Consider the following 22,245-nt stretch of genomic DNA (forward strand, 5'->3'; position numbering starts at 1 on the left):
CCTTTCTGTGTTCTCCTCAATGTGTTGCCTGTGTGACACCTGTTCATGATATTGGCTCTGTTCATGTTTCTTGAACTGAATCAAGTTAACCTATATCTGCTCCACCACTATTGGTTGAGTTCTTTATCCAACAAATATCTGTAAGTGCCTACTGTATGCCTGGCAGGAGCCTGTGGTATAGTGGTTAAAGTGCTTGGCTGATAACCAAAAGTTTGATGGTTCAAACCCACCAGCTGCTCGGTGGGAGAAAGATGTGGCGCAGTCTGCTTCCGTAAAGACTTGCAGCCTTGGAAATCCTTTGGGGTACTTCGGAGTCGCTATGCATCAGAACTGACTTGACGACAGTGGGTTTAGGTGCCTGGCACTGTTCTAGGAGCCAAGGATATAGAAGTGAATAAAACAGACAAAAACCCCTACCTTTATGAAACTTTACATTCTAGTGGAGGGAGACTAGCCATAAACAGAATAATAAACGAATTATGTAGTATCAGATGGTAATAGTGCTATGGGGGAAAAAAAGCAGGTCTGTGGAAAGTTGGGGAGAGGTTGTAGTTTTAGATCAAGTGGTCAGAGAAGGCCTCATTGAGAAGCTGACATTTGGAAAACAACCCGTGGGAGGTGAGGGAGTAACACATATGTGACATGTTTTTATTAATGCAAATTAATTTTTTAGCAGTAAAGACAAAGGTCAGCTATAGGTCATAGCTACATTTAGTTAATCTTAGACTAGAGATAACAAAGAATTATCTGGTCCTGCTTCAACTTCCTCCATTTTATAGGTGAGGAAACTGAGGCTCAAAGACATCACGTGCGCAACTTTCTTTACTGAGCCTTGAGTTGCCCAAGGAAATATTAGAAGGCTGCTGAAAATCTAATTGAACATTACGATCCAGGACATTCGTCCATCCAGCCACTTACTCAGAAGCTCAGATACCCGCTCTGGCAATAACTGCTTGAGGCTGGAAATAATGTCAAAGAGACCAGTGTCCTTAGAGGAATCTGTAATCCATGTAGGAGACCAACCCCACACCCAGGAATCAACTGTATCTAAGACAAAACATAAGTAGTTTTATAAATTGAAATTCAGACCAGGATCACTAAGACAAGGAATTAGTTGGAGCCTTCTATCTCTAACTAGACCTGAGAGTAAAGAAGCACCATTTTATTTGGGGATAGAGAAAGTCATTCTAAGCAAATGACATTCGGAGGCTAAGATGCTAATACAGCAGGCAGGACTGACATCCCCCAAGCTAGGCTGGAAATCCCACACTGAGAAATACCGACAAATACTTCCAATTCAACATGTTAATTTAATGCCATTAGGGAAAAGAGTAATTAAGCTTCATTTCATTTCAAACTTGGATAGGGTAAATATCTCCAAGCCTCTGTAAAGGAAAAAAAGAATTAAATTGGGCCAGTTCAACACTGAACAGGAAATCAAAGGGACTTCATAAGTGTCTTGTGATGCATATGTCAAATATTCCAAGCTGATAGTAAGATCCTAAAATATCACTAATATATAGAATACCTACTTTTAAAGTGTTTGGTTTCTTCTTGATAAGAAAGTATTCTGCAAATCTAGTTGATAGGCGCAATCACCTGAGAAGTGCTTAAAGATATTCCTGGTCCCACAGCCAGATGTTTTGATTCAGAAAGTCTTGAGTGGGGCAACAAGATCTATGTTTTTAACAGGCTCCACATGATCTCAGATATCAGCTGGGTTCAGAAGCTGTTCTGTTGGAGGACTTGGCATTTCACAGGACTGCTAGGCTCTCACTTGTAGATGTTGAAACCTTGAAGGATGTAACAACTTCAATCTTAACTGTCTTATCACACACACTAAAGGCCTGAAAAGAAAAATGTCCCATATCATTGCTTCCAAAGGTTGGCATATTTTGACTTTCTCATGAGTGAGCCTCTAAATGTGATTTGAGGTGATTTAGATTCCTCTTCCTTTAGGTAGTAGGAAAACCTCTGTTTTATTTCTAGGAGAAAGGCGATGGACACAAATAAAGAGATCGATGTCGTCTTAGTCATCTAGTGCTGCTATAACAGAAATACTGCAAGTGGATGGCTTCAACAAACAGAAGTTTATTCTCTCACAGTCCAGTAGGCTAGATGTCTGAATTCAGGGCATCAGCTCCAAGGGAAGAATTTCTCTGTCAGCTCTTGAGGAAGGTCCTTGTCATCTGTCTTCCCCCGGACTAGGAGGGACTCTGCGCAGGGACTCCAGGTTCAAAGGACATGCTCTTCTCCTGGCACTACTTACTTGGTGGTATGAAGTCCTTCTGTCTCTCTGCTCACATTTTTTTGTATCTCAAAAGAGATCTACATCCTAATCTTGTAGATTGGGTCTTGCCTCATTAACATAACCACCTCTAATCCCACCTCATTAACGTCAGAGGTAGGATTTACAACATGTAGGAAAATCTATTTTTTTTTTTTTTAGGAAAATCACATCAGATGACAAAATGGTGGACAGTCATGCAATACTGGGAATCATGGCCTAGCCAAGTCTACACACATTTTGGGGGGACACAATTCAATCCAGAACAGGTGTACAAAGCCTGTGCTTCTAAAATGGAATAATTTGATTAGCTTTATTGTGAATAAACAATATGGTGGGCACAACTGGAATCCATTGTATGGATTTACTACATTTTGTTTATCCATTTATAGGAATGACAATAGGAATAGGAATGATAAAAGTGATCATTCCATAGACCACATAAGAGTTTGACTGTTAGGTGTTTCGTAGAGTTTCCGGCACATAGTTAAGACTCTTAATAATAACGGCTGCTATTATTTGTCCAGGAAACTCCTTAATGTCACTTTCAGGTTGAGATCTGGTCAGGCCAGATACATAAAGTAATCGGTGTATATATAGGGTCGCTAAGAGTCAGAATTGACTCGAGGGCAATGGGTTTGGTTTTTGGTTATGGAGGAAGGGTATATGAAAGCGTAAATGGTCTCAGCAAATAGTTTCATCCGGCACAGACTGTCTCTAGTACTATAAAGCCTGATTAGTTCTGCTTTAGTCCTAAGGATTATACTTGAATCCACATTGACCTATGCAGGATATTGTAGATAGTATAGCCTGAGGAAAAGACTAAGTGCTTATTTTAGGTCTGGAGACACTTCTGGGGCTTAAGAACAAATTTGGGATAAAGACAGCTTAGAATCTCAGAACTACGACCTTTAGGTCAACCTAGGAACCACTCTTTGCTTCCTAAAATGGCTCAGATGAAAGATGCATTCAGTCTTATGTGGTTCCTTTAACATAGCCTAGACCGTGTCTGCTGATGTTCCATAGGTCTGTAGCACCCAATCTTTTTTAGTTTTTTTATTTGATTTTTTATTGTACTTTAGGTGAAAGTTCACAGAACAAACTAGTTTCTCATCAAACAGTACACATATTGTTCTATGACATTGGTTAACAACCCCATGACATGTCAGCACTCTCACTTCTTAACCCTGGGTTCCCTATTACCAGCTGTAGCACCCAAATATGGTTGCACTGTATTTGTGCTGAACTGTTGCCCTGACCTCTTTGTTGTTCTACTTTCCAGACTATTCCTGGCCATCTCAGCTTCTGACTTTGTGGTTAGTTTTCCTGTCTCTATCATGGTTCCATCTTTAAGACTACATACTTGGTCTTGCATTTCATGGGACTGGCCCATGACTTGGGCCTTAACCATTACATGCTTTCATCCTGTTGACAATATCAGTCAGTCATTTTAGGTTAAGAGACACTCATACACTTCTAGGCTAGGGCAATCAAGGACAATAGAACTTACAGCTTGAAGATTGTTAGGTGGCGTGGAGTTCGCTCCAATTCATAGCGACTTTATGTCTAACAACGAAATGTTGCCCTCTCCTGTACCATCCCCAGAGTTGTTGGTAACTCTGAGCCCATTGTTGCAGCCACTGTGTCAATCCATTTCATTGAGGGTCTCCCTCTTTTTCGATAACCCTCTACTCTACCAAGTCTTTTTCCAGACTTTTCCAGAGATTGGTCCCTCCTGATGACATATCCAAAGTAAATGTTGCGGACTGAATTGTGTCCCCCCAAAATATGTGTCAGCTTCACTAGTTCATGATTCCCAGTTTTGTGATTTTCCACCATTTCATCACCTGATGTGATTTTTCTGTGTTGTAAATCTTATGTCTATGATGTTGTTGATGTAGGATTAGTGGCAGTTATATTAATGAGACAGGATTAGGTTGTGTCTTAAGCCAATCTTCTTTTGAGATATAAAAGAGAGAAGCAAGCAGAGAGACATGGGGGACCTCATACCACCAAGAAAGTAGTGCCAGGAGCAGAGCATGTCCTTTGGACCCAGGGTGCCTGCCCTGAGAAGCTCCTAGCCTGGGGAAGATGGATGACAAGGACCTTCCCCCAGAGCCGACAGAATCAGAAATCCTTCTCTTGGAGCTGACACCCTGAATTTGGACTTCTGGCCTACTAGAGTGTGAGAGGATAAATTTCTGTCTGTTAGAGCCATCTGCTTGTGGTATTTCTGCTACGGCAGCACTAGATAACTAAGATAGTAATCAAGATGAAGTCTCACCATACTTACTTCTAAGGAACATTCTGGATGTACTTCTTCCAAGACAGTTTTGTTCATTCTTCTGGAAATTGATGGTATATCAATATTATTTGCCAATACCACCATTCAGGTGCATCAATTCTTTGGTCTTTTTTTTTATTGTCCAGCTTTCACATGCATATGGTGCAATTGAAAATACCATGGCTTGGGCCAGGCACACCTTAGTCATCAAAGTGACATATTTGTTTTTTAACACTTTAAAGAAGTCTTTTCCAGCAGATTTTCCCAGCACAATACATCATTTGATATCTTCATTGCTGCTTCCATGAGTGTTGACTGTTGATCCAAGTAAAATGAAATCCTTGACAACTTCAATATTTTCTCTGTCATGATATTGCTTATTGGTCCAATTGTGAGAATTTTTGTTTTCTTCATGTTGGGGTGTAATCTGTACTGAACAGACGGAATCAATTTCCCCTCTTCTCAAAACCAGGGGTGGTCTTTTGACCTGTTTGCGCCAATAGATTGTGGCTAGAGTGGTGTATTCCAGTTCTGGGACTGGACCCTCAGAGACTTGATAGCTTTTACTGTCATTCTTTTTCTACCCTGAACCTCCATGTAAGGAAATTCAGGTTATCCATTTGGAAAGATTGACCACCTGGAGACAGAGGCCCTGGAAGATGAAAGATCATGTGGAGTGAGAGCTTACATGGAGGAGAAAGGGGTTCCCCAGGTGGAAGCCAGTGCCAAGGCCTCACTCTTGCTAGAGAGGTTATTTTTGATTTGCTAACTGAGCCCAGGTGCCAGAATACAATTGGATGAGTGACCCCAGCTGACGTTACATGGAGTAGAGAAAGGTCCATCCCCAGGAGTCCTGCCTGAATTCTTGACCCACAGATTCATGAACAATAATGTGGTTATTGTTTTAAGTCACTAAGTTGTGGGATAATTTTTTACCCAGAAGCGTAGACCTGGAACAATATGGTATTCATTCCTGGAGGTAGAGGGTAAAATAACCCTACTAGAAACACATGGACTGAAAGTAGGGGCTGTATGGCCCCAAGAAGATTAGGCTATCGTCATTGGAGTAATTATGTAGACAGAACCCTCAGACTTCCACTTCTCCATCTACTTTGATTATATTTCCCTTTGTCTGTATTTCTGTTTCTCTTTGCCTTTATGGAGCCTCAAAAGAATAAGACCACACCTACTTCCTTTTTACGTTTCTTTGTAAGTATGCCATACTCAGGAAAAGGCCATTGTTCATCTGCAAACAGATTTGGAGTGCTCATAATCAAGGCCTTTCCATATTTTGTATCATGTCATCCTGAAAAATCTGAAGATGGCTTCATATCCATAGCATCCAGAAGAATTGAAGTTCTGCAGCCAGTAAATATATAATGATAATGACTTCACCTCAAAAATACCTATTAATGCTGACCACAGTAACTTAGATGAAATCAAAAAAGCATAGGAGGAAATGAAAAATTCCTATAGCTTGGGATCCAATAAATTCAAAGAAATTAGCATGCATGTTTTTGTTCCTTCTGAATTTCTTATTATAGTGTATTTCCTGGAGAGGTGTGAGAAATACTTGGTACTTCCAGAAATTGAATCTTTCATGGGGAGAGAATATCTTTATAACTTGTTAAAGCAACTGTGAGATACACTGTACCTTTTTGTCTTCAGAGTAGAAGGGCTAGTTGACACTCTCCCTCATTTATGTGTAAGAGTTTTGTTTTCTATCCTGAACCAGGCATACAGGGAAATTCCTTAACAGAAACTGTTAATAATTACAAACTGATATGCAGAATTCATCTTCTGTAATGTTTAGACATTCCCAACAAAATGAACCTGGTTCCCATAGCCTCCTTCTTGATACAGTCTAAATTTTCTAGAAGCCATTTATTGTTCTATATGCTTTAGTTATTTCAAGGAAGGAGGCTATTCTCTGTTTCTGGTCATAGATAAAATAGATTTAGTGCCTTTAGACTACAGGCACATGGATGTGAACTGCCAGGCATTTCAAGAAGTCAATGGACCAGCATATGGAGTGAGAACAAATGGCCGATTGTAACAACCAGAGCCTTTGGGTGACTTTTATTTCAAAATATTGACTAGCCCAAAGCGTTTTGTCTCCCCATAAGTAAATCAAGCCATATCGTGTTCACACATCTCTACATAGCCCAGCTGATCTCAGTGGATTATTTTCTTTGATTTTTCTTGAACTCTCCTTGCAGACTAAGCATTAAAAAAAAAAATTGGAAAGTATTAATTTCTTCTATGGTCTCCTTATAAGGTCTTCAGATTTTTGGGAGGAAAATAGGTGTGTAGTATTTGTTGGCTGAATGAGTAAACCAAGAAGTCTTTGGAATTGAGGAAGGGGAGATCCCAGTCTAGGAGAGACAGGAGTTAACTGACTGTAATTTATAATAATTTTTGGAAGTGCTAGAATTTTTTTTAGAATTGTTGGGCAATATATAGCATACAACTGTATGTACAATCTCGAATATGAAAGAGTGAGGCAAGAAGTTCAGAGAAAAACTATTGGCTGAGTAGTGTTAGAACAGGGTTTCTCACCCTCAATGTAATATTTTGGGGTATATAATTCTTTGTTGTGGGGAGCTGTCCCGTGGATTGTAAGATGTTTAGCAGCATCCCCAACCTCTACCCACTAAATAGCATTAGCGTCACCGCCCCCACAACTCCCCCCCTCAAAAAAATGTCAACATTGACAAATGTCTGCTGGCGTGGGTTGGGGGTGAGAGAAATTACCCGATTTCAGAACCACTGGGGTGAAATATTTACAGATCACACTTGTAGTTTTCAACTTTGTTTGATTAAACACTCAGGTGTGCCAGAAAATGTAACTTTACCTTTTGGTCTTTCTTAATTTCGATCTTGGTCTTCTTTCCAGTCTTGTTCTGTGAAGGTGGCAGAAATTCAATCATGGTCAATGTACTATTTTTCTCCCAGTATATGCCAATCTTTCAGGGCTCTAGGACCCAAGGATCAGGGCTGGGGATACAGCATCATATGCCTACATTCGTATGCTCTGAGATGTCCATCGTTGCATCTGGACCTCAGCCATTGGTCCACACTGGTCACTGCTAAATCATTTTTCTCCCCTATCCTCAAGTCTCTGAGATCAGGCTCCTCTCAGTCCTACTTCTGTGATATTCTTGAACACAAGGAAGTCATTCATCTGCTCCCACACCATTCTAGGAGGTGGGAAAGTCCATGAGGTAGACTAAATAATGGGAAAGCTGAAATAAAGGTGAATTTTATCTAAGATGTCCAGGAGCTATTTTCATCTTGCTGGAAACTTCTGGTTGAAGATGAACAGACAGCATACTCTGTGATTTTTGGGGGGTCACCATTGGGCTGTGGGTTGTTTGCACTTTGTAATCAAATACTTTTTCTATAGCAAGTGTTTTCAGTAAGTTACTGAATGGTGCCACCTTTAACTATCCCTAGATTGATTGACTGATCAGTCTCTTCTCTCTACCTTTTGAAAGTTTATGTCCTGAATAAACTCTGTTAGGACTCCCTATTCTGTGCCACCCCTACTCTTTTTGATAGAATTTAAAAGTAATTTAGTGTTAATAATAGCTAGCCATACATTAGCATTTTACGTACATTATCTTATTAGATCCCTGAAAACTCAGGATTCTAAGACAGGGCATTCTGACAGCAAACATTCTAAGAGACCGAGGAAGATGTTGCAAGGCTTCTGCCGGCCTACACTGGAAAGTCATACAGCATCACTTCTACCTGTTACTGTGGACAAATGAGTCACTAACTCAAGCCCAGGTTCAGGAGAGACAAGTAGCCTCTGCTCTTGATGGAGGAGTGGTAAGGTCACATGGCCCAGGAGCATGTGGAATGGGCAATACCGTTGCAGTCAATTTTGAAAAATACAATTTGCCGCATCCATGTTTGGATGCTGGCCTTGTCATGTACTGGTTGACTCTTCCTCCCCATTCAGCACCTAAGCCCCCAAGTTTCTAAAATGGGAGTTGAACTCAATTATGACTAATTTCTCTTCTGTCTGTCAATTAAAAAGTTCTGCCTGTTTCCACATAGACCCCACATAACCCAGTTCATGTCTTCCCAAAGTTTAAACAAGTCATTCATCATGTAAAAAAAAAAAGAAAGAGGATGAAAGGAAAGAAAAGTTTTGCCATCTTGATGTATCTGCCATGAATATTAACTCAGATATAAAATTTAAAAGGATTCTAAAGGTCAGGGTCCCCCTGGGGCATTGGCTCACCGGAGCATTTTTTTTTTTTTTTTTTAAAGTTCTAAGAAAGCAGTACACCTAATAACTATCTTGACTTTGGCTATTTGATTGATCCAATACCTTTGTGTTTAAAGATGAATATCTATATGACAGGAGATAAGGTAGAAACAGGAAGAGGGCTTGTAATACTGTCAGCTGTAATCCGTTTCTTTTAAGACAGAATAAAAGGCACTTTTAATAAGTACTTCTAAACTTAGTGCCTGAGAATTAGGGCCAATCATTTCTTTTTTAAATGGAAGATCACAAAGAATACTATCAACCCTTAGCATGTAGGTAGACTGGAAGTTTTAGAAGACCTGTTTTTCAATGCTTAATTGGGTGGATGGTATAATTACTACAAGCACAGATGTGTTGCAGTGGAACAAACATTGCACACAGAGCATAGCAGAGAGAGTCAAATCATAGTTTTTGAAACTATAGGCCCTCAGAGTACATTGGTATAAAAAAGTAGAAAGTATAATTACCCAATGACCCTTTCCCCCGGCCTCTCACAAACTAGAATTTCGGCTGTTGATACAGATATCAGAGGTTGGCATCAAATATGACAGCCAACAGGAAGAAAGACAAGTCCACTTAGAAGGGCTATTTAACAAGAATACCATTTAAAGGTACCATTTCAGTATCTTGACAATATGTCTCGAAGTCTTTATGCTTGCAGGGTGTCTTCTGTATCCCAAATGTTTTCTTTCTTTGAATGCTGTCGCTACTATCAGGCAATTGTTGAAAGACATCTTCCTGTACCTTGAAACCTAGCATATTTGAGCAAATCACATTCATTTATGATGTTAAAGTGGTGATATTTCATGGAGTTGGAAAAGCTATTGTATGTGAGTCAGAAAACTGGGGAAATCTTCAAAGCTTTATGTCTATGACTTAGTCACCTCGGGTAAGTGCCTATCCTGCCCGGGTTGAAGTTTGTTAATATGTAAAACTCCGTACTTCTTTCCAGCTCTTGAGTTCTGCCCTATGATACTGTCTTAGAATAGCAAGCTTTCTTGGTGATTGATGTTACAAGAGACTTTGGCAAGCACTAGCATGGGAACACATTTTAAAACTACTTCATTTCAGCCATTTTTCCCTTTAATATACTAGCTGGAGTTTATACTACAGATCTAAAAAACTCTAAATTTAATACGTTCACCTGTGTGATTGCCCTCAAAGTACAGCATATTTAAACCATGAATAGAAGGAAAAACTGAACTTGTTCAAATATTGAACTAGTTTTAAAGTTAAATGGCTTCAACTGAGAGGTGACTCTTGGGAAATCACCTTTTCATTATAGCCACGGAGCTCCCACATCATACCTCATTTGAACATTTCACTGGAGCATCCATGGAGCCACACTTGGCGGAGAGAATTTTATGTCTGGAATTGTTGAATATCCTTGTTTTCTGGTTTTTTTTTTTTTTTGTTCCTTAATGCTCTGAAAATGTGGAATCAAATTTAGAGCTATGCTTGTGTATAACAGAAATTCAAGAAATAAGAATAAGGCAGAAAACATTGGCAGGGTTGTTAGAGAAGCCTGAAAGAAACAAAGAAACGTAGGCTATGATACAGCACGCGAAGGGCAGAGCAGAGGGAAATGAGCCACACGATTGTGGATGGGGGCCGAGTAGGGACTGGCAGGTGAAATCTAGTTTGTATATGAGGGTACCAGTGATGCCCGGTTCCCTTTGTTTTTTCTTCATAGGTTTATAACCTTCTCAAAGTAATTCTTTGTAGCTCGAGGTTCAGAAAGCCCTAATTTGCATTAAGACATGATGTGCTGTGAATGCGAATATCAGAGCTTTTTATCTGTGCATCTGAGAGAGAAGGATAGACAATAACCAAACCTTGTTTAACTCCCTCAGCAGACAGACAGGTGGGGCGTTCATCTTCATCCCCTTTTGCTGCAAGGGGAGGGCGGAGGTGGCTGAGGCACAGCAGGGTTATTCCCTTGCTTCTCAGGAAGATACCCAGCAAGGTGCCCAAGGACAATGGCAGGGCATTGTAGATATCAGTTGGATCCAGCTCCGGCTGACCCACGTGGAACTGTCTGAGCTTCCATCCACTCCGAGTTTTGTGAGGTCTGCCTCCAGAGGCATTAGGGCAGAACTCAGACTTAAGACTTGTTAGATGTGAGAGACTCGGGTCATGGTAGTCTCTAAAAAGCTGCTTCAGAGGCGCTGTCTGCCCAGCTTTCAGCCCAACACTCACCTTGGGAAGCAGATTACGTTGTTCCTGTGTATGTCTCACTGGTGGCCAGAAAGCAGGTGACCTTTCATATATGACTAAATATAAGCTGGAGCTTTTACCCCAAACAAGCCATCTAGGTAAAACGTACAGATTTATACTTGAGTCTTTATAAAGCATCTCACATGTGGAACAGTCTCACAGTTACTTTATTTTGAACAACCAACAAAGCTTACACTGATACGTCCCCCTGTAATGCTTGTTTTGAATACCTGTAGGGGTCACAGGAAAAGAATTGCTCTTTCAAACAAAGTAAAGAATTTAATCATTGAATACGAAGCCTTTGAAGATCATTTTTGGAAGCAATGCTAATGCTGTGGAGATCACATATAAATACCTATAGGATGAATAGAGTCACAAAACCTAAGGTTTTACAAATGAGTGCTTGGAGCTTGACTTAATATTTTCCAGTGACATTATTTCACATAGGTGAAAAAAACGTGCAGCATCTCAAATGGAAGTAGAATGAAGAACTGGTAAAGTCTAAGATGATGTACGCATGGTTCTCTTGATGGTGAAGACACTGATGTGCAAGACACATGTGAAAAGTTTCAATGTAGTTTGAAATTGAGGGAGGAGTAGTATAGTATATTACTTGTACAACATAATTTTATATCCTGGTATAGCTAAAGTAAGAAATGAAATAGCCTAAATCTATATTTAATCATTTGATTTCCATCCCTACGCTTTCCTATGTTCAAGTCAGTCAAGAATTTTTTTCTGGTATTATGTCATTGGGGAGGTAGAAGATTGCCTTGTATATATTTGGTCACACATGGTCTTGTCATTTGAAAGTCATAGTTAATTGTCTATTTCTCCAATTAGATAAAAAAAAAAAATTCCCCAAATTGAAAGTGAGCAAAGGACCTACCATGCTATGTATGGTCAGTACCCAGTGGTGTCACATTGTAGTTTTAATTGCATTTCTAAAGAGGAGGAGCAGGAAGGGCTCTCCTGAAGAACTGACGCTTGAGCTGAGGCTTGAAATCATGACAGGTAGTTAACTAGGAGAGGAGGAAAGCAAAGAGCATTCCCGAAAGATATAACAGTACTGTATTGGGACCTGGTGGCAGGAGGCAGCATGATGAGGAAGGAGCTGATGAAGGAAGCTGGTGAGGCTGGAGCAAGAAGGAGTGGGCAATAAGTGTGATCTGAGATGAAGTGGCTGCGTTAGGAGTGGTCTGACAGAGCAGAACCTTGGAGGCCCAGCTAAGGAGTTTTGTCTTTATATGCAGGGCAGTGGGAAACCTTCCTAAAACTCTTGCAGAGGAGATGAGGTGATCAGACTTGTGTTTTGACAAGATCACTCCAGCTGCTGTTGAATGGGTGAAGGGAGAGAGATGACTAGGTGGCCACTGCAGTAATTTAGGAAGATGGCCCCAGTTCTTGAGTAAAAAGGCTTCTCTTTGAGTTCTGTGGACTGCCTGGACCTAGAAGTCTATAGCAGGCCTGACTTCAGAACCTGATGTCACCACAACCCTAGGACCTTTTGGGGACAAAACCATACTCCCCAGTAACATGAGAAAACTAAGTATTAACACATCCTTGGCATTGGTCTGATTAATCAAGGAACTTTAAAATTTCCAAGCACTTCAGTAGGAGATTAACGAATTGACTAATGCAGTTAAAATGATAGGCTTCCTTGTCTTCTCTTCATTTACTGATGCTGAGATGCAACTAAGACATTGGCCTGGCCTTTTTGTTGATGAAATGAAAGCGTGGGACCAATAGCTGAGGCTGTGTTTATGCACTGTCACGGAACTCCTAGGATGCAGTGATGCAGCCGAGGTTGGGTTCAACCTAAGGGAAATGTAGGCAGTATGGCTTTCTGACAAAGGAAGTCATCCTTCCTGGATGCCAATCAAACTAGAGTCATTGTAAAAAAAAAAAAAAAAAAATCTGTAGTCTCTGGGTCGCTACTGTTAGGGCCTTGGATGAGTCTATGCTACCGCAGTCAGTCATGAGAGAGTATGAAATGCATAAACGTGGTGTATTGATGTTTGTAGAAGACACGGCTATGAAAGGATAGAATGGATGTTCTTTATGTGAGATTATCTACTGAAACCTCAATAGATCAGAATAGCTGTCTAAGCAGTCATTAAAATGACAGCATAATGATCTGGAGAAATTAATTTAGAGTAAATTACAAAGTAATATATGCAGAAATCTCCCCTGGTGTGGATGCTTTGGGGGATGGGTAGAAGACATACAGCAGTGTAAGTGTGTGTGTTTTGTTATCTTGGCCTGAAGTTTATTTATTAACTGTGTGTTCCGGGGACAGTTTGCTGCCTCTCTCCAGACGTGGGTTTCTGCATCTTCAATATGAAGGGATTGGCCTTAGATAATCTCTAAGGACTATCACACTACTGTCTGAGCCTTCTATTATTAAGCAGCCATAATAACACACCCTTCACTGAACCCTCCATAACAGCCTGATCGCTGAGTTCAAACTGGAAAAATTAGGATGAATATGTAGAAAGTACATAAGAAGATATCTTTCAGATATATATATATATATATATATATATATATAATTTGCAACTCTGGGAAAACCTAGATCTATCTTTCCTAGTTAATTTTTACAATGATTGTGTGATTGGGTGGATATAGCCAAAGTGCAATGATTTAGTTGATATTATTTATTGACTCTTGTTGTTGCTGTTAGTTGCTGTCCAGTCAATTCTGACTCATGGTGACCCCGTTGTGCAGAGTAGAACTGCTCATAGGGTGTTTAAGGCTGTGGCCTTTTGGAAGCAGATTGCCAGGCCTGTTTTCTGAAGCATCTCTGGATGGGGTTGAACTGACAGCCTATTGGCTAGTACCCTTTGCCATCAAGTCGATTCCAACTCCTAGCAACACTATAGGACAGGGTAGAACTGCCTCATAGTGTTTCCAAGGCTGTAAATCTTTAGGGAAGTAGACTGTCACATCTTTCTCCCCCAGAGCAGCTAGTGGGCTCAGACCACCTTTTTTGGTTAGCTGCTGAGAGCTTAACCACTGCTCCACCAGGGCTCCTTTTTTGGCTCTATTTGTGCTACCCATTAGTCAATAAAACTATCAGAGAATACTTGGAAACACTGGAGTGTGAATTGCCCTAACTTTGAGTCTGTGAAGATGCAGTTGTGTTGTGCTTTTTAATCCACATAAACTGATATGATTAGAATAACATTTGAGAGTAATTAGAGATCACACGAACATTAATTAAGCAACGAATTTCATCTTTGAGATCAATTTCTATTTACCCTCTTTGCAGATAAGAAGAGACCTAGGATAAGTTTCTTATCAATAAAGCAACCAAAAATAGTCTCTAAATATTAGAAGAGACCTCGTTAATAGCTAGGTAGCCATTAGACAATGATTTCAGCTGCAGCAAGGTAAGAAATTAAATGAACTCTTGAAATAAACATATAGGCTAGAGAGAGCCACGTGTGCCAAGAAAAGTTTTAAGCATTCGTATGAATAAAGACTTGGTATTCTTTCTTTGATGTTGTCCTTCTGAAATACAGTAATTATGGCATTTTCATCTACAGAGCACTTCCAAGATGAACTTAAAGTGCAATTTAATTGCATTCAGATGATAGCAGATGCTGGTGAGAATTGTCAACAAATCATTTCATTAATAACTTTGATACCAGTTGATTTGGTGCTAGGAGACTTAATTCTCTTCTTTGCGAATATGTCTATATCATGTCAGGTTTAACCTTATCGGGTGTGCTGAGCTCTGGGGAACCTACCTTTCTAGACTTGTTTTGACCCTAGAAGTTTCTTTATCTCTATTTGTATAAATTTGACCAGTCGATGAGATGTGGGGCCTGCCAAGGAAGTAGAAAGTCAGAGCTAGAACCAAGCACACAGGTAGACCTGGGGCCAGGCAGGCATTGCAAGTGAGTAAACTGTTCTGGGAGGAGGAGGGGACAGAGGCACCCTGGAGAGTGGGCTTGATCAGGAGGAAGCAGCTGGGGGTGCGGGGGGTGGGGGGCGGGAGACGTGTGTCCAGTCTCATTTTTCAAGAAATCCCAGAAGTCTCCAAGTTCTTAGGGCAATTGCTCAATTTTTAAATATTGATAACAAATTCAAATTGCAAATAAACACTTTGTGGAACAAATAGAATTGGTCTATGGATCATGTACATCCCATGAGCCTCAGTTTGCAAACCCCATTATGAAAATAAGAAATCTGAAGGAGAATCCTAAGTAAAAACTGCAGGGTCAAATTCCATCCCATGGAACCATAGGAAATTACCGTTTTCATAGGTCAAAAAAAAAGGTCAAATGCCAGCAGTTTCCTGTTTCAGTCTAATAGTTGGCAATTCCAAAATATTGATACTAAAAATCTGCATTGTCAGAACTGATGTGCAAGTTAGATGAGCGAGAAGAAAGGCACAAAGTGAGTTTTAAGTTGTAAGTATCCCTTCTCCTTACATTTGTTAAAAGCTTCAGATCCTCTCCTTAGATATCTGCAATTTTGTATAGAGTTGCAGGATTCGGGAAGGAAGGCTTACAAATTTAGGAGCCAAGAATATTAAATTTAGAATCGATATGCAAGGAGAGCCACATGCAGTGGTATGCTGGGAAATATTTAACAAAAAGCTGTCCAGAGAGAAAAATCCGGATTCGTAGCATCTGCCAATTTCTGTGGTGTAAATACTCCCATCATGGCTAATTTCCAGCTACCGACATGACGTCACTAAACACAAAATTGGGAGGGGATTCATAGTAGCACACTGTTACATAGCATTTTCATGATGCAGATAAAGTAGGTGTAAATACCCTTAAGGGCATAGATTATAATAAAAAAAAAATGTAGTGAAATAATTTTTAAAAAGGTGAACTTTCAGACTTTGTTATCTTTGTAATATAATCTTTGTAATATAAATTTGTTATAAGTTTATAGAATTTATTTTTTAGTAATGGCTGTGTGTAATAACCACCTGGAAAAATTTGACAGTGCAGATACAATCTGGCTCCAACATGCCACGGAGTCCCATAGCCTTAAGTAGAATTCTGGTATTAGGAATGGAGAAATAGGACAACTTACTCTGAAATTATAGGGGGAAAAGCTCCTGGATGTGATGACTGATGAGATATGGGAGAAAATAAACAGGAAGAATCCAAAATGAATGAATGAGAAAAGGACTGGGGGAAAGGTAGCTAGTTTTGGTGGGGGAGGGAATTAGTGGGTCATGATGGAAAAAGCGTTCTGGAGTCAGGGGACCTGAATTCCCATCCTAGTTCTACCCAAACAAGACAGAGCTTCTCTGAGGCCCCCCTGGAATAACTTCAACTCTGAAGCTCTGCAATTTTATAATTTACTATATATTTGCTAAACTCTTTTCATTTTTTTTCTCTCTCTGTAAGCTATTTTAAAAACAAAAATCCATGAATTGAGTTACCTGTCTGTCCTTTATATACACTATGGTCAGTCACCCCAGAAGATACTCTGTGGAAGGAAAAAAACTGAATTCTGTTCTTTCTAGTAGAAAGAGCGTAAGAGAAGTTTATCAAAACACTTTTTTTTTTTTTTGGCTTTATGACCCATGGGGGCAATTACACGTAACCCATTTCAATGTGCATCTGGCTCAGAAGAACAGGTATGTGAAATATACCAGAAATGTGGGCAATCCCAGAGGGACTTCACTTTCAGCTCAGTAGCTAAGCCTCAGTGTATGCTTTCTGATTTGACTACATCCCAGCAGGGTGCTTCATTGCTCTTGTCTCAAAAAGGTCGTTTAAAAGAAAAACGGGACTTTTGGCATACTTAAGACCCTCTGAAAAAAACAGAGGTCTTCATTGGCTCATGGATTTTTCAAACTGTTCTGCAAATATGCCTTCATAATCTTTTCAAAACTATTTTGTAAAAATATACTAACTACAACCAAAATCAGCAGCTTATTATATATACTGGTTACCCTCATGTACTCCATTTTGTGACTTGAATCCTTACCACAGAGTTTCTCTCAAAATGTGATCTCTGGACCAGCAACATCAGCATGACCTAGGAACTTGTTAGAAATGCAGTTTATCAGGCCCTCCTCCAGACCTACTGAGTGAGAGTCTCTGAGGATGGGGCCCAGCAACATGTGTTTTAACAAGCCCTCCAGGTGACTCTGATGCAGGCTAAATGGTGGGAACCCCTGCTGTAGAAAACCAAAGGGAATCAAGCCTTCTCTCATTTTTTTAAATCTCTTTAAATTAAGCCAGTGTTTCTTATAACAGGGTCCCAGGACCATCAGTATCATCATCACTTGGGAATTTGCTAGAAACGCAAATTCCTGAACCACGACCTAGATCTATTCTATCAAAAACACTGCAGGTGGGGCACGGACAAGAGGGAGAGTAATTGCCAAAATGTAATGGGAAGTAATAGACTTGGGTAGCACCATCGGGAATGGGAAGAGAAAAATATTAAGACGGTAAAAAAAAAAGAGAGAGAAATCAGTTTGGGGACAGAGTAGACTTAGTAGGGGAAGAAAGAGGTGAGAAAGAATGAGCCTATGATGTCAAGTGTGGCAGGAGAAAGGGCAACCAAGGGAAAGGAAAGCTGGTTTAAGAGGAAAGCCATGTATGTGGAAGTAAGAGGTGTGGGCTGCCCTGCTTCTTCTAGACCCTTCCATAGCCCCACTCCACCCTGCCCCTTCCCTTTCTCTTCCAGCCCTAGTCCACCTGCCCAGGTAGGTCTGGAGGCAGGTGGAGGGGTAGACACTCCTTTCCCATCACTAGCACTAGAGAGTACAGGCATGTCCTTGTGATGGTCCTAGGGACAGAGATGTCTCCTGTTCTCCAAAGTAAAGGATCAACAGGGCACATACTTGGACAGGTCTTTTGGCAAAATCCCAGCTGCCATGGAGAGTAACTTCACATCAGGGTCATCTGTGATCAGATAGAGCTGGTTTGGGCACTGACAGTCTCCGTACTTACAAACAGGGCATTATACAGAAGAATAAACGATCTTGGAGAAGGCCTGTCCACAATCTCAAAGCTGGAACTAGAATCCAAACTTCTGATCCCCAGGGCTTTCCCACTAACATCCTTCCGCCATATATCAGTGTGGAGGAACCCAAGAGTAAAAGGACTGATAAGCTTCCTCTTTCTAGAAAACAGAAGGCCCTAGTAAAAAAGACAAACTCCAGGGATAAAAAGAAATAAATTAGATGACTCGGCCTTCAGTTTGCCCCAACTCTGATATACATAACCGCTCAAACTAGTGACCTGGGAATAAGTTCCACGCGGAAAGTATTTCCAAGTTCAGTCTGTGGCTAAATGGCCCATGGGAGTCTCTGCCTGGGTCTTCACTGATGAGCCTTCTTAGCTTTTTAAAATGTGTCGCCAGGGGGGAGTTTCTTTTTCTCCGAGGGATTCTGACCCATTTCTCAGCCACTTCACAGACACCCTAAAGCACCATTTAGCACTCCGTGATACCTCGTGTATTAAAGGCAATCCTTTGAGAGATCTGGGCCCATAAACCAGTGAATAAGTCACGTGCATTACAGCAATGCTGCTTTCCATGTCAAGGATGGCCAACGGGGGCCACGTTACTATTTCATCCAAGTGGGAAAAGGAAATTAACGTGGGGACAGAATAGAGGTCAGAAATCCTTTAGTTACATTTAGCTGCCACAGAACACTGGGTTCGAGAAACCATACCAGAGTGGCAATATCCACTTGATAATGTATGAGGCAGGGCCCCTGAATTTGGGGACTCGTGGAATATGATGTCAGGCCAGACAAATCACCGCCTTCAGTTGTAGCGCAGTTAGAAAGCCCTTTATTCCTCTGAGAGGCAGATATCTCATACCATCAAATTGAGCTTTCAGGGCTGAGAATGGAGTCATGCTGGGTGATCAAGTAGATTGTATTGCTGGTCAATACCTTTTCTATTATTATGTTACTGGAAAATAATTATTATCCTCTGCTCGGAGCCTGTGTAAAATTGAGAAAGATTAGGGGAGAGGAAATATGTTGCATTGTTCCACTTGTATTTTATATTCTGCCCCTACCCATGTTAAAACCAGGAATGCTAGCCTGAAGATGACTTTGTATTATTTTTAAAATCATTACCTCTATCTGCCTTTGTTATAGTCATTCAGCTAGGTTGGGAATGTGATTCTGGAATTTATAATCAAAGCAAGTGCATTGAGCATATCAATGTTTAATTCCATATTCTTCTATAGGTTAGGTTTTGGTTAAAAACTTCACGTTCATGACCTTTCAATCACAGCGATGTCAAAGAAATTTAAGATTATTTTTGAGTGAGAAAAAGAGTCTTGAGGTTTAATTTAGAAAGAGTTTGTAATTTTTTTTTTTATCTCATTCCTCATCCTGGCAAATTTGGGGCCTAGAAAAGTTCAGCTTTTTGAAGAGTTGAAGTATTAAAGGAACATTCAGTGTTCTGCCATATAACTTTTGAGGAAGTCCACAGCTGTGGAGCTGGCTTTTTTGTAACATGGTCTGGGGGTCGCATGAATTTATCAACTGTGTCTGTCTGGTTCTTACAACCCTAATTGTAAGTTCCTCAGATGCAAGGGCCCTGGGGTGTTGTAAAAACAGCACAGGAGCAGTGTCTGACCTCCTCCAACCCCACAAGGGGGAAGGAGAACCAAGATCAACAGCACAAGGCTGACTCCCATAAGGTGGATGGAGGCCAGACAAGCGTCTTTTCTCTACCACCTTTACTAATTCTGACACCAACCGTTTCTCCCATAGCACTCTCTACTTTTCTGCTGGGTTCAATAATTCATTGCTATGGCCACACAGAACTCAAAAACAACACTCACAACTATGGGGTTTTTTAGGGACATAACAGGTTACAATTCAGGCTCAGGAACGCTCAAGAATACAGCTCTTCCATCAGGACAGCCTCTTCCCAGTCGTGCTCTCAGACATGCCTCTCCACGGCCCTAGGCCTCTCCCGTGAGGTACTCAGCTTTCTCTCTCCATCTGTGGGGCCGGAAAGCCCACTGCACCATCTCCTGCTGCTGGGTCTCCGCTGCCACTGCTTCTCACCGTCTTCAGGGTTACAGCTTGCTCTCCCTCTCTCCCTCTCCTGCTTCCGGGAGCTTCTCAGCACAGAAATCCCAGGTCCGAAGGACGTGTTATTCACTTCTGGCTGTTCTTTCTTGGTGGTGGTAGGATCTTCCTCTCTGCTCTGGAACTGGCTCTCTTTTAAGGCAAAACCGACCAGTCCCCTTGGTGGCCCCAATGACCCTATCACATAGTCCTGCTCAGTCACCTGGGTAGAAGTCACAAGACCATGGCTAGAAAGACCACGCACAAAAGTAATTAATTGCGCCTCAGATATTTTTTTCAGACTTGCCCTCAGTGCACTTTAAAACTAGAAAAGCAGTTGCCATCAAGTTGACTGACTCATGGTGACCCCATGTGTGTCAGAGTAGAGCTGTGCTCCAGAGGGTTTTCAAATGCTGATTTTTTGGACATAGATCACCAGGCCTTTCTTCCAAGTTACCTTGGGATGGACTCAAACCACCAACCCTTAGGTTAGCAGCCAAGTGTTTTAACCATTCTCACCATCCAGGGATTCCACAGAGCCCTTTAGATACTCAAATGTATGTTTGTTCGCTGAATGAAAGCTACTCTTCCCCCTCTGACAGAAAATCAGTCTCTGAATTTTCTTATTTTATTCTGGAGGCTTTCTACCAGTTCCTTTCTATCGTAGGAATATGTACATGTTGTTTTGATGGGCTAGAGCAAGGTTTCTTAACCTTTGCACTACTGACATTTTGGACATGGTAGTTTTTTTTGTTGTTGTGGAACGTTGGTCTGCGCATCATTGAATACTTAATAGCATCCTTGGCCTCTATTCACTAGGTCCTAGTAGTGCACCAGCTTCCCATTGTGACAACCGGAATGTGTCCAGGTATTACCAAAAATCCCCTGCAGGTCCAAATATCTTCCCTTCCACCCCATCCCATTGAGAACCACAGAGCTTGCACAACGCCATGTAGCACACAGAGCTCAGTTCTCATACTATGAAACTGTTAGGAAACAAATACCAGGCCCCTCACCATATAAGCTTTTCCTACGAATTCCCAAGGGAAGACAACTGGTTGTTTTAATAAGATACTATAAGCACCCCCTCAACACACAAACACATTAAACTATGGACATTTTGCTGCTACCTGGGTAGAGAATTCGAGGTGTAGGGGTAGAGAAAAGATATGATAGCCCAGGGAATGCAGTGAAAACTAAATAGTTTCATTTTTGTTCACCTACACTGTTGACCTCCAACTTTCCCTGACCAACTGGACTCTCTCCCACCTTCCCTCACTATGTAGCTAGCATTTAGGGTAGTGACCAGGGAAGGCGACTGGCCAACGGCCAGGCGTGTATCCATTAGTCACACTTGAAAACATCAGATATTTTGTCTTACCATCTGATGAAATAAGAACAACTGGAAAGGGCAGTTATAGATAATGCCATCTCTTCATATATTTGCCCTAAACTTTCACTTCAGAGCTAAAAGGCTAAAAATAAACAAACAACAACAAAAACCAACTGAGTCTGGCCTGAATAGAATATGAATCAGGAAAAATACAATAAGAAAATAAATTTGGCTTTTCTTAACATTATTGTTATAGCTAATAATTTATCCCTAGGAGATTTTGTCTTGATTAAAGCTATTCATTAGAACGATTTTTTCCCCCTAAACATCCACGCCCATATACTAATCCCTTAATCAAGACAGAGAGTATCTGTTAAGCTAACAAATTATTTTCTTTCCCAAAAAGAACTATTAATAGGGCCATAATTCATAAAAGTACTAATTCTTTTTCTTTTTTTTTTTACTAACACGATCCAATGATGGTAACAATAGTCACCATTGAAATAACATTGTAAAAGACAACTGCAATCAGTGAACAATCTTATTTATCTTAATTAACCCGTAGTCTACATAATGGAGCCTGCCTTTCCCAAATTTCCACTTACCTAGGACAAAAACGATAAAACAAAGACAGTAAAAGCTAATGTCCCTATGGGCTACGAAAATCTGCAGCAGCACATTTTTTTTTTTTTTTTTTTACCCCAAGTCAGTTCCAGTCATTAGTTGAAGTGCTATATAAATGCTAAGTATTCCTTGTTGGTTTATAAAGTTAATCCCATCTCAGGATGAGACTGGCTTATTGATTGATCATGTGGATATGAAG

The sequence above is a fragment of the Loxodonta africana genome, chromosome 27 (genome assembly GCF_030014295.1).
Source record: "Loxodonta africana isolate mLoxAfr1 chromosome 27, mLoxAfr1.hap2, whole genome shotgun sequence".
NCBI classification, from domain to species: domain Eukaryota; kingdom Metazoa; phylum Chordata; class Mammalia; order Proboscidea; family Elephantidae; genus Loxodonta; species Loxodonta africana.